The 13,505-nt window shown below is 33.9% G+C and overlaps 1 protein-coding gene across 2 annotated transcripts in view; it reads left to right on the top strand.

Moving 5' to 3' along the window:
- Positions 1-13,505, top strand: part of LOC103557777 (N-deacetylase and N-sulfotransferase 4) — a 389,440-nt gene that overhangs the window by 163,108 nt on the left and 212,827 nt on the right. The window lies entirely within an intron of this gene.

The raw sequence follows: 13,505 nt of genomic DNA on the forward strand, positions 1-13,505 counted from the left end.
CTGTGGACAAATAATTTTGGCAAATATGCAAACAAAAATAATAGGACATAACTGATAATTATAAAGGAACTAAAGATTTTAAGATCATGTCATCTGTTTTGAACTTCTGCTGTTAGTCTTTTTATCCTCCGAAGATGAAACCTCAATACTACTTCAAAATAACGGCTTTTCCCCCATCCTAAGACCTTGTGACTACTATAATGAAACATGATTAAAAGCAGTGAAATAAGTTCACTTTTAAAAATTTTCAAAGTACATGTGAATCAGTGAACTCTGTTTTTAATGAGCCACTGAATGAAGCATCACTTGATTAGGATCCAAATATTTCATTTTGGGCATAGATTTTCCTGGTTTTTTTTTTTTCTTACTTTTTTGTATTTACTATCCCTCTTTAATTAATATAAACTCTAGTTTTATTTTAACTTCAAAATCATAAGCTTAGGAAAAGGTCATGTGCTTCAAAATGTTCTCTAAGTGATTCCTATCCTTAAATCCTGAAACAAGAGGGTTTCCTAATTTCAGTCTAACAAACTGTATGATCTGAAAAAGTTCTTTTTGGCCCTAACACAGTTTTCCAGCTTGAACTCAGCTATTTCACTTACTCTCCATAGAAAAACAGTTAGCTGTTCACCACTACTTCTACAATAGTCAAAGGTCACTGATGACTTCTCAGAGTGACATAACCCCGAACAGAGTGATAGAATACTGAAATTTAACCAAGGAAGAAGCAATGTCACAGGCAGAGAAAGAATCAGAAAGGTTGTATGTATATATAGATATATGTAGTGTGTGTATATATGTCCGTATGTATATTAATATATACTCTACACACACACACACACACACACACACACACACACACACACACAGTCTAACTTAACTGTCACTTTGAAGAAAATACTCTTTACTGCTCTTTTTGGTGTTATTTCTGGTTATCCTACAGAACCATTAATCAAAGAATATCAGAAACTTGATTGGAACTTGAGGCTGGTAACCTCTGGGATTACTTATGGGTCAATAGGAAATACTGTTTTCAAGTACAAAAATTACAGTCCCAGTTTTTGACATTTGATTTCTGTTTTGACTTTATTTATATTTTCAACACATAAGACTTTGTGGGAAGGAATTTTATATTATATGTAGAAAAGTCCTGGATACTCACATCTTCTTCATCCTCATGTTCCTTTTCTGGTAGTGTAAGAGTTCGTCATACACTGGTGGATGAGGAGAACTATATCCTCCCTCAAACTCTCCTCCAATTTTCTAGAGCAAGCATATTGCATAGCCACTCACTCTTTCTACATTATTTCGAAATGGAAAGTGTTTCTCAATAGAACAAATTGAGGAAAACTATAGCGTCATGGTTGAAAGTTCTTGGTTGTGTCTATGATTAGACTCTCTCTAGGCCACTCTCACAGTTAGGTGTGGAGCATACAGCTTGGAGCATTTAACAACCAATTCAAACATACCTTTGTCAGCAGCACCACCTTACTCTACGGACAAAAGATGAATTAGCATATTTTCATTTGAGCCCATTTTCCAACTTTGAGATAGAGAGTCTGGATCATACTGGGAAAGAGTTAACATTTTTCAGGCACAGCATTTGATGCAGTAGGAAGGATATGAGTTTTTTAACTGAATTTGAAAACCCATATCCTTTCCACTACATGCTTTCTGTCAGACCTAAGCTACCGTATACCTAGCTTCTTTTATAACCTTGCATGCTTTGTATTATTTCATCATGGCTTCCTTCAACTAAAGCCACTGAGATAGAAATTAATATGTCCATTTCCAAGGCAAGCAAAATTAAGCTCAAGCAGTTTCAATAACTGTCAGCCAATTGTTAACAAAATTTAATTGTGTATCTAAAACCTCAAGATATAAGAGAAAAACTACTCATGTATACAAAATTTTAGAAACATTGTATTTTGAAAGGCTGTGAAGTGTTAGCTATCAACGAAATCAGAAAAAATGATCATGCTTTGACCTGGTAACATTGTGTGGTCCTCAAGGCGATCAGAAAATACTTCCTCTACATCTAATGCTCTGTTAGCAAGATGAGCTCAGACTAGTTAGGGTGGTGTCTTATACACTTGAACTTATTCTTTCTTGGTTTGAAAGCAACTCTTGTTTTCATAATGGCCTTAATTACACGTATGTAATGTTCATTTCAAAAGTGATATCAGTCGGGAAATTATGTATTTTTAGGGAAAGATAAAATAATAAAGGGCCGTCTGACAATAATTTAATTTGAAAAGGCTTCTTGCAGCTCACTACTCAAGTTCTATGGACTATGCTTTACCCTTGGTTGGAAAACTTGGTGTAGTCATAGAAGTTGGGTAGAATTAAGATAATATATTCTTTTTTCATACTTTCCCTAAGACAGAATAAATACTCTTTCCCAATGAGGCTTTTGAAAAACATGGACATGGTGAATGTAAGCTTCCTCGTGGGTAATGAAATTGGATTTATTAATGATGATAACAATAATTTTGGTCCTTTAATCCTTCTGTGACTGGTTGTTATTCTCTCCATTGGCAACAAAACATTATTATTAGCATTTTTATGTCTTTATATTTCTTGAGGAAATGCATCCATTTATTCTTGAAAATCTACTATATATGACTATATTTAAGATATTATCTGCCTCATAACTCCAAACTTCTTATTTTAAGATCATATATGATCCAACTCAGTTTATCTTTTCAACCTCTATTCTGACTACTTCTCACTGCACATGTTTCTGTTGGGCTAGCCCCCCGGCTCTTCCTCATCTCTGGCTTGCTCATGGCTACCTTGACCTCCATTCTCAGCTTCTATGCCTTGATTAAAATACTTTTCCTGAATCTACCCACATTTCAAGAGCTATCTCAAGTCCTACTTCTTATGAGAAGATGACACATCCCCTAATGACCCCAGTAAACGGTGATTTCTGTTTAAACTGAGTCCCTGAGTAATCCCTGACCTTAACTCTCACTTAGCATCTTCATGTGCATGAGGCAACTCCAAAATTAGGTGATGAGACAGTTTTTCTCATACATTCAATTACGTCCCAAAGTACGTAATAAGCAGCCTTAGACGTAATTTGAAAACATTTAATTGACAATTATTATACTGCCTTTAAATGTTTGGTGAGTGCAGAACTAATTAGTCACAGAATTGATTTACTACGTTAAGAAAGAATAATTTAAAGTTTGGAGCATTGTCTCAAAACAAGTGGTTTGTGTATTTTGAGTATGGGGCAAAACTAGGAAAAAAAAAAGCAAAACTATGTTGTAAACCTGGAGTAGAAGATAAGTGGCTAGAAGGCTAATGAGTTTGATTTTTTTCCCCACATAGTGTTTTTAAAGGCTCTCTACCTATACTGGTATTAAGGCTTGATCCAGATAAAGCAATTTAGCAATAGCTTAACCTGGATGTTTTCATCCATTTATTTGACTACTACATATTTTCTGAGTTGAAAATCGTATGTTCAAAGATTTAAAGAGAAAAAATAATAAATTGTGTAAACTGAATGATTAAAACAAAGATGTTAAATTAATAGATATAAAGAAGCCAGTTAATAGAGGGTCTTGAAATACAGGTGAACTGAGCTTTGATTAGCTCCCATCGCTATTCGAAAGCCTTTTTAACCAAGGAAAGGTGATTGAAATATTTGAGAAAAGGTTTTAAGTTATTAATTTAAATATGTAAATACAATCCCAGTTCTAACTTGTGTGGAAATTACCACATTTAACAGGAGCCAAGTTGCTATGAATATGAAAGACGAAATTTATCAGAGAAGGAAAATTTTAAACCTTGGTTACTAATTTGAATAAGAATGGGAGGAGAAAAAGAGAAAAAATTTCATGATTTCTAAAATTGTGACCTAAGATAATAGGAAATTATTGGTGCTATGAACATCAACACAGAAGGTGAGAGGCTACATTGGGAATTGAAAAGATTAGTTTTCTAGCATTTTATGACTGTAACTGAAGCAGGTTTGTTATATTTGACACAATAACAGAAAAACATGTTTTTAGAATTCTTGGACTGAATGGAGTTTCTATCAAAAAGGGAGCCAAAAATGGAAGGGTGGTATGTGGCAGATGAAATCCAGATTTGATTCGTAGCAACCACTATAGCTTCAGCAATGCAGAGCAGTCCAAGCAATAGGAGTTGGATGGATGGCCAGTCAGGCAAGCAAGCAGCGTGTGAAAGTTCTTTGACAGTTTCTAGGCAGGTAAGCCAGCATGCAATCAATAAGCGTTGCATAAGAGCTGGGCAGTGCAATCCCGGACAGATGGGATAAGAGTTTATCAAAGATATTTCACAGCAGATTGAGGGTACCCAGTCCCTGGATTAGGGTCTGTGGACAATGTCTTGTCCCTGAAAAAAATAGCACAGAAGGCAGTGCCCCAGTCATAGAGGAAGGGTGAGATTTGACAACATGTGACAACATGAAGTTGTCACAAGATAGAGGACATGTGACAACATAGAGGACTTGACAGGGAACTTGGAAGGGAGGAGCTCAGTCACAATAATCCTGTACATGAGAGAGGAGCCATCAGCAAGACTTTCTTGAACTGCAGCCCTGCACTGACCTAGGACTTCATAGCTCTCCGGGGAAGGATTACGTTTAGTACCTCATGGAATCCTTAGGTGCCCAGCTGCAAGAACTAGATACACTAATTGACGATGCTTAATTGACTCAAAAAAGAAAAGCAGGCACTATCAGAGGCTTTTAATAAGAAAGGTTCATTTTCTATCTAAACATAGTTAGAATCATTGTGTCAAAATATTTTTGTAAGTAGAGTTTGGCTTAGCTGAAAAGAAAAGCTCCATATAATGTATTTTGATTCAGTAGTGACCTTAGACAAACTCAAAAATACTTGGAAGAGAACAGCCAGCACACAGCCATATATTTAATCATAATTTTCCTTCTTTTATTTAAAATCTCAATGTAAATGTTCAAAATTTTATTTTCTTCTGAGTCCTTTCAAGTGGTACCATACATTTAACTTTGTCAGTGGAAGGCAAAACTGTCTGTTCCAAAACAGATTCCTTTATCAAAGAAAATAGGGTCTTTCTCTACTTAAAAAAAAAAAATGCCAAGATTATATAAAAGTGTGCACTTTTAAATTATGAGTGAAAAAAATAAGGAAATATATGCCAGTAATATCCCTTCCAAATTGGGCATTCAACTAAAAACATTTACATTTTATGTATGAACGTAATACAATTTAATTCAGCGCCCAAATCATTAATTTCTCATCTATGGGCTCTGTATATCGCTTTTTATTATAGAGTTTACACAAATAAGAAAACTATTCCTTTCTTGATTTCAGTAGTTAGGCAAGACATATTCATAATTATCTGCATTGCATTGCAAGTGCAATATATGCCCTGATAAAATTATTGTGGACAATGGGAACAAAGAAAGGGTGACAATATATGTTTTGTTGGAATTAGGGCAATTTCCTGGAGCGAGTAGAATTTGAGTGCTCTGTGACGGTCTGGCAGAACACTAGCGAATCAAGATGGGGAAGGATATTCTTGGCCAGTGAATCAGCTCAAGCTGAGATTTGGCTGAAACTATCAGGACATTTTTGATAACAGTAAATGGCCCAGGTTGGTCAGATGATAAAGTGAATAAGAAATAGTAGTGGGACTAAATGCTGAAGATGTTGTTGTGGCCATAATACAGAGCTCTGTTGACAGAAAGATACCATTTGAGTCATTGAAGATTTTAAGCCAGAAAGGGACGTGATCAGAGCTGGGAATGAAGAAAAATACATTATTTGAACCAGGGAGTTGATTTTGAGGAGATCTGTTAAAAAGAACCCATTACACCCATATAGGCATAATAATTATTACATTTTTTAAAATAGAATTTATTCGACATATTAGTATACACTAAGTACTGTGCTAATCATGAACAGGCAGTATATCATTTAATACAACAACGAGAGGAAATATTTTATACATTTTCTGAATGAATAAAATGAGGCTTCACAATATTAGGATACTTGTCTAGCTAATAAGTGGCAGAGCAAAAAACAAACCCAGACTGTCTTCTTGAATGTGTAAGCTCCCTTTTAGAACACAGTGGCTTGAGTTTGGGTTTGAATCTCAGTGCCAACGCTTACTAGTTAACCTTGAACATATTTATGAACCTCTCCAATTCTCAGATTGTAGATCTGTAACACCAATGTAAAGCAACGCAAATCTTAGCATTATGGTGAGTCCTGAATGACATAAGAAGTGGAAAGTTGCTAGAACAGAGCCTGGTCTGTAAGATTGACTCAGCTTGGCTCGGTACAGTCAAGATGGAAAGGAGAGACTGGGAGAGCCTGTGCACAAGTGGAATTGACAGGATTTGGGCACATACTCAATGGAGGAGAAGAGCAGAAGGAGGAGACGTGGTGCCGTTACAGTTTTAGCCTGAGTTTGTCCATTAACATATGCAGAATTTGTCTAGGAAGATGAGGAGTTTGGTTTAAGATCTAACGACAACACAGGACATACAGATGTAGGCATTTAAAAAAGTAAATCTAGATTTTCGGACACCGTCAGAGGTGGCACTATAGATTTAGAAATCATCAATCTTAATTTTAGTGATTATCACTAAAGGGAAATGAATCAAAGAAGGAAAACAGGTTGAATGCATCATTTTGGATATCCTGTAATAAACCCAAGGTCATGGCAAGTTAGCTTCATATAGAGGAAAATTGTTCCACACCCCAGCATAGTAGCCATCCCCATAGCCTCTCATGTGTCATAAGGAGGAAAGCCTGAAAGCTCAGTAAGCACTGGCAGTCCTCAGAGAAATGAAATTTAAAGGAGTGCTACTGAGGACAGCATTGTGTTCTTGCAACCAAGAGGGCGCAATCATTCACCTGGAATTGGGCATTTTGAAATTTTTTCCTTCTTATTTATGACTGCTTGATTAACAAGAATTGCAGTATGATCCCCTCCTAACATGACTGTGAGATGTACCAAGTGACTCAATGTCATAAATATTCCTGAAATTTGGAGTTATGTATAGGGTTTAAGGATCTAGAGAACAAGGAAGCCAAATCCTCATTTTTAGTTATTGTGCCCAGAAATTATATTCTGCTGAGAGAATTTTATTTAGTTTTTGTGTGTTTATGTTTTCCATGACAGTGTTTATTGTGAACAGGTCTATTTTTTTCTTAGAAACAAGGAGTTTAGAGGCGTACTTTCATTTAAAGCTGTTTTCTGACTATCAATCATTGTTACTTCTTTAAAAAGCATATTTTAAAACAAGACCTGTTACCAAGTGAGGATTTTCTGCTCAGAATAATTTTTAAAGCTTTTTATATACAAATTAGATTTTAATTTAAGATTAGACATTCCCTGAATTCATTTGCACTTGAAACAGGCTAAACAGTACTGGGTCTAACACCAACACGAGTGCTCACTCGGTTAGTTTACAGTAGAGGATAATTACTGAGCAGAGAGCAATCTCTGGATGCACCAGGGGAAGAACATGCTTAAAGTCCATAAGCTTCATTTTGCTACTCGAGATGCAGCAATTGTCTCCATGGGAAAGAAAATAATAGAAGCTCTTTTGGTAACAGCCACGAAGCTGGCAGAGTCTCAGCAAGCTGGAAAAGCAACCCTACAGTGGTTGTATCCGAGTCCTTAAGTCTCATGGTTAATGCCTTAAAAGCCCGGGGATGTTTGTGGGGATGTTTCCTCATTGGTTTTGTCATTCTCTGTGATGATATAAATAGTGATTAATTAATTAGCCAGTTAATTGGCTCAGACTATAATAAGCCTCTTCAGCTAAAACCACGGTGTTCTGTTATGATAATTATCAAAAGATACCACAAAATGGTTTCACATCTAAAAAATGACTAAAGAGGAAAACAAAACTTTCTCCTTTTATACTCCCTGTAGAAATACAGTGCGTTCTGGATTAAATTAGAAAACCACCTTGGTTATATAATCCTGAGGCAGCTAGAATGTATTATGATTATTTTTCAAAAAATAGATTAAGCTGTTGAAGCAGCACAGACATTGTATTTAATTTTCATTCAATTTATCATTTTTGGGGTCAACTCTGAACCTAGCTCTCTAGCTCTTTGTTGGGATTGATAATTTCCATCCACAATTTTCTTTTTTTTTTTCCCAAATAAATCAAATACTCCTCTGATGTGTCCTTTATTATTATACTTTTGAAACATTTCATACATTCTAAAGAGTATATATAATGAATATCTATAGTTTAAAGGATTATAATAAGAACAACAGTCTTGTACACACCATTTAGCTTAAGATCTAGAATATCACCAACGCTTTTCCAATCACATACCAATTTTTCTACTGGAGAGTTGACTGGTATCTTGAATTTTGAGTGCTACCATACATAATCTCTGCAATTTTTTTCCCTTACTTTTACTTCTGAGATTCATCCACATTGATGCTTATAACTATAGGTCACTAAACTTAATTTCTTTATAGTGTTTCTCCTCTCCAATATTGGTATTGTCAGATTTTTAAATTTTTGGATCTTTGGTGGGTGTAAAATTGTATATGAGTTATTTTCATTTTCCTGATTATTTATGAGGCTGAATAGCTTCTTTCGTACTTAATGACCATTATATTTTTTCAAGTTTTCTTATTTTTAATTGCTTTGAAATTAAGTTGCAAAGAATCAAATTTTATCTCTAAATACCTCAGCATTGATTTCCTGAGAAATGAATATTCTACTTCAATAATCATAATACATTAGTACACTTGAGAAAATTAACATCTGTGTCCTATGAACTTAGTTGTGGCTCTGATAACAGAATATAAATTCATGTAGTTGATATTGTTTTTTAATGTAGTCTGACAATCTTAGTTTTTACTAATAAATCTAATAAAACCTCCATAAGAAGATAATAGAGATGCAATATTCAAAAAATAATAGCTGTGACTTTTTCAAAATCAATGAGTGATAATTCTCCAATTCAGAAAGCCTCCTTGCAAAAAGTCTGCAGCAGAATAAATGAAAAATAAATCCCTGCTACATACATTATAATCACACAAAATAACACAAGACAGATTACTCCTCCTGCAGAAAAAAAAAAAAAAAAGACTGGCAGTTGATTTGTCAAAAGTAGCAACAGAAGCAAGATCTCAAATCATCTTTTTTAGGGATGATTAGTCTTTTTCTTTACAAAACAGAGAAACAGAGTGTTCTTTTCCTGGCATAGAAACTGAATGATGAGAAGATACTCTATCCCAATTTTAAAATTCTGCTCTGAACAAACCTGATCTGAATACAAGTTGCCTGTTTTCTGGACATGAGCATGTGTTTTACTTGATTTGGGTGGAAAAAGCAAAGACCATTATCTTTGGTAGGTGAAAATCATCCTTGGAAACATTAGTTTTGAGGAAAGGATTGATTCCTGGCTCTACCAGTCATTGACTATAATCTTGTGCAACTTACTTACTGTTAGGCGCCACACTTTCTTCATTTGTAGAGTGGAATCTAATAATAGTACATATTCAACAAGTTGCTGTGAAGATTAAATTGTTTAATCCATGAATAACACGAGAAAAATGCCTGACACTTTGTAAAAATTAGCTAATTTACTTGATAATGGACAGTTTAAGAAAAAAGTTTCCTTTGATTTTTTCAATAATTTGATTACCGTATTTCATCAATTCTAAGATTCACATTTAGTTTCATATTTTAGCATCTCAGACATTAGGGTATGTCTTTTAATTGATAGCATCTTCTATTTTATGAAATGCAGTAATTTAAACTGATTTTCTGTAAACTGAGATCACAGTTCCTAATTTACCTACCTAATTACCTAATATAAGTTCCCATGGTAAAATATGAAAATTGTCACCATTAGGTGTTTGACCCCTTTGTGTTGAAAAATAAACCTACAAAAAACATCTGTGCTCATCAGAAATATACTAATATATAAAACAGAAATACTTTTTCCAATTGTTTATAATAAAGTTGTGGGAGGTATTATTTAGTATAACTTTTATGATCTATTCAGTGTGATTCAAATGTGTATTATGAGTTTAGAATGTATCACTTCATAGCACATACTTTTTTTTTTTTTTAAAGATTTTATTTTTTCCTTTTTCTCCCCAAAGCCCCCCTGGTACATAGTTGTGTATACTTCGTTGTGGGTTCTTCTAGTTGTGGCATGTGGGACGCTGCCTCAGCGTGGTCTGATGAGCAGTGCCATGTCCGCGCCCAGGATTCGAACTAATGAAACACTGGGCCACCTGCAGCGGAGTGCGCGAACTTAACCACTCAGCCACGGGGCCAGCCCCTCATAGCACATACTTTTTAAAAGAAAAAAATGATCTACTTATTTAGATGTTAGAAAACAAAAATAAAAATAGTTTCTGAAGTCCATATTCCACAGTTAAAACTTTCACAGTTATTTATTTAACATTTGCTAATGTTAAGGCATTGATGATATTTAAATTTTTAACCACTTTATTAAGGTATGATTGACATGTAGAAAGCTGTATATATTTAATGTATAAAACTCGATGAGTGTGAGTATAAGAATATATCCATGAAACCATCACCACCAAAAAGGACATACACATATCCATTATCAGCCAAAGTTTCCTTCCGCTTCCTTTAGTATCAGTATCCGTATCAATATCAGTATCAGTATCAGTATTACCATGAGGGGTGTGGTGGTAAGAACACCTAACATAATATCTACCCTCTTAGTAAATTTTAAATATAGACTACAGTATTGTTAGCTATAAGTACTATGCTATATGATGGATCTCCACAACTTATTTATCTTGCATAACTGAAACTTTGTACCCTTTGACCATCACCTTCCCATGTCCCCCTCCCCACAGCCTCTGGCAACCCCGTTCTACTCTCAGCTTCTATGAGTCTGACTATTTTAGATTCCACATTTAAGTGAGATCATACCGTATTTCTGTTTCTGTGTCTGGCATTTTCACTTAGCACAACATCCTCCAGGTCCCTCCACATTGTCACAAATGGCAGGATTTGCTTCTTTTTCAAGGCTGAATAATATTCCATTGTATGTGTATACCACATTTTCTTTACCCATTCATCTGTTGATGCACATTTAGATTGTTTTCATATCTTGGCTATTGTGAATAACATTGCAATAAACATGGGATTTCTTCAAAATCTTGATTTCAAATCCTTTGGATAAAAATCCAGAAGTGGGATTGCTAGATCATATAGTAGTACTACTTTTAATTTTTTCAAGAACCTCCATATTTTTTTCCATAATGGCTGTAATTTAAACACTTTTAAGGATTATTTGGGGGCCAGCCCTGTGGCTGAGTGGTTAAGTTCATACGCTCCACTTCGGCAGCCCAGGGTTTCACTGGTTCAGATCCTGGGTGCGGACATGGCACCGCTCATGAAGCCATGCTGAGGTGGCATCCCACGTGGCACAACTAGAGGGACCCACAACTAAAATATACAACTATGTACTGGGGGGCTTTGGGAAGAAGGAAAAACAAAGAAAGATTGGCAACAGATGTTAGCACATGTACCAATCTTATAAAAAACTTAATAAAAAAGATAATAATTATTTGCTGAACTTAAACAGGTATTAAGATAGTTAAATATTGTGGTAATAATTATAAAGAAATTCTAATCTCAGATAATAAAATAAATATAATTTATAGAAAATACATGCAAAAATACTGTAGTTACATAAAAATAGAAGTTTTAGAGCTATAGAGCCAAGCTTTCTTAGAATTTCTAAAGATATATAATTGAAAGATCAGGCACAATTTGTCAAGCATCCTTTCTTTTGATTTGAAGCCTGAATGTATTACAAATGAAATATAATTTTTTTATTTGCTTACAAATAACTCTTATAAATGATATTTTGCACAAAATATTTGATACCCAAAATGCTTTATGGGGTTCATACTATATCTGCTGCATCTGTTTTTCTTTTTAAAGGAAGGTTGCAATAAACAAAGCACCAAATAAATATAAGTTAAAAAGAAAATCTTTGCTTTCTTAAGAATATCTGTACATGTAAAGCTTATACATTGGGGTAAATATCTTCTATCCTTGAATAATCTAAGTTTTCTTTTAAAAAAATTGAACTATATACCTATCCATCTATGTATTAATGTGCAATGATTAATTACTCCTCAATTAATTTTATAAATGAAATTGAACTCAATAAATAAATGGTTTTCTAATGCTTATTTTATTTTATCATTTTCTATTCAATTTAATATTCCAGAATGAGCCACTACACATAATAAACACTTCATACATAAGATGAAATACATAAGGAATTCCATAAGCTTTTCTACACCCACTTTTGTTTTGCCAATGTAAGTTTCATTTCACATATAAGTAGAATAGTCATAACTTTTGGACTATTTCACATATTTTTAATAGGGAGGCAATATTCCAAAATCTTATTTCAATTCAATTAGAATTCATTTTAAAATACTAATTTAAAGGATGAAATTTGCTTACATTATTTATGTTATAGATTGCCTAATTTGTTTATTATTTTGAGGAATTCCCACTCTTACAAATGCTGCATTGGGCCTACAGTGAAATAAAATAACAAATAACATTTTTTCTGTGTGTGGAGAAATGTTCGCATGAATATTGCTGCTAGAAAAAAATGTCATTCCATATTACATAAATTCTGAAATATATACCATCCCCCAGAACAATATTTAATATATACCTAAGATGGACCCTCACAATTTGCTTCCTGTTACTTCTCACATTCAAGACATAAGTTTTAAACTATAAACTCTGTTTCAAATATTAAATTCCTATCCTATTTGAATATTTGAATATTTAAATGAGATTTTAGTTCCTGTATGCATAACTATTTTAAACTTAAATTTTGTTTTTAAATTTCTCACACTGTCAATTATAGTATATTTGACTGCAACTCAAGCATTTATAGATGCTTAAAGAAGACTGCATTGACCTTTTAGAATAAAAATGTATTTTGTATTTTCACTGTGAAAAACGTTATAGTAATTTACAATAAATTGCTCTTTCAAAGAGTTTTACCAAACTGAGACATAAGAATGTCCCTGCTGAAATTTATTCATCCTAAGGGCCAATAAACCTTACTGCACTTTTTTACCAAATAGCACAAATGAAGATAAAACCTAGCAAGTTTACAGAACGAAGTAGGATAGTATTGACTGACAACCAAGTAGCATTAGTCTGGAGTATAAATGAATTCTATTTGAATGCTTTGTGTACCAAAGTAGTCAGTATTTGTTACCATGTTGAATTTGTCACTTATGACATAAGATATAAACAATTAAGAATTTTTTTTATATGGAAAGTCTGGGGAAGTTGGAAGGGGAAACATCTGAGGAAACACAAAAGACAATGCTTGAAATAACAGGATTTTAGAGATTTAGTGATAATAACTCTCAAGATAAGACATGCCAAGTCATTCCTATACGGAAGCTTTAGGGAGAGTTAACCTAGTAAGATTGGGTGAATTCCAGGAATGCTATTATAAAAGTTT

The sequence above is a fragment of the Equus przewalskii genome, chromosome 2 (genome assembly GCF_037783145.1).
Source record: "Equus przewalskii isolate Varuska chromosome 2, EquPr2, whole genome shotgun sequence".
NCBI lineage: Eukaryota > Metazoa > Chordata > Mammalia > Perissodactyla > Equidae > Equus > Equus przewalskii.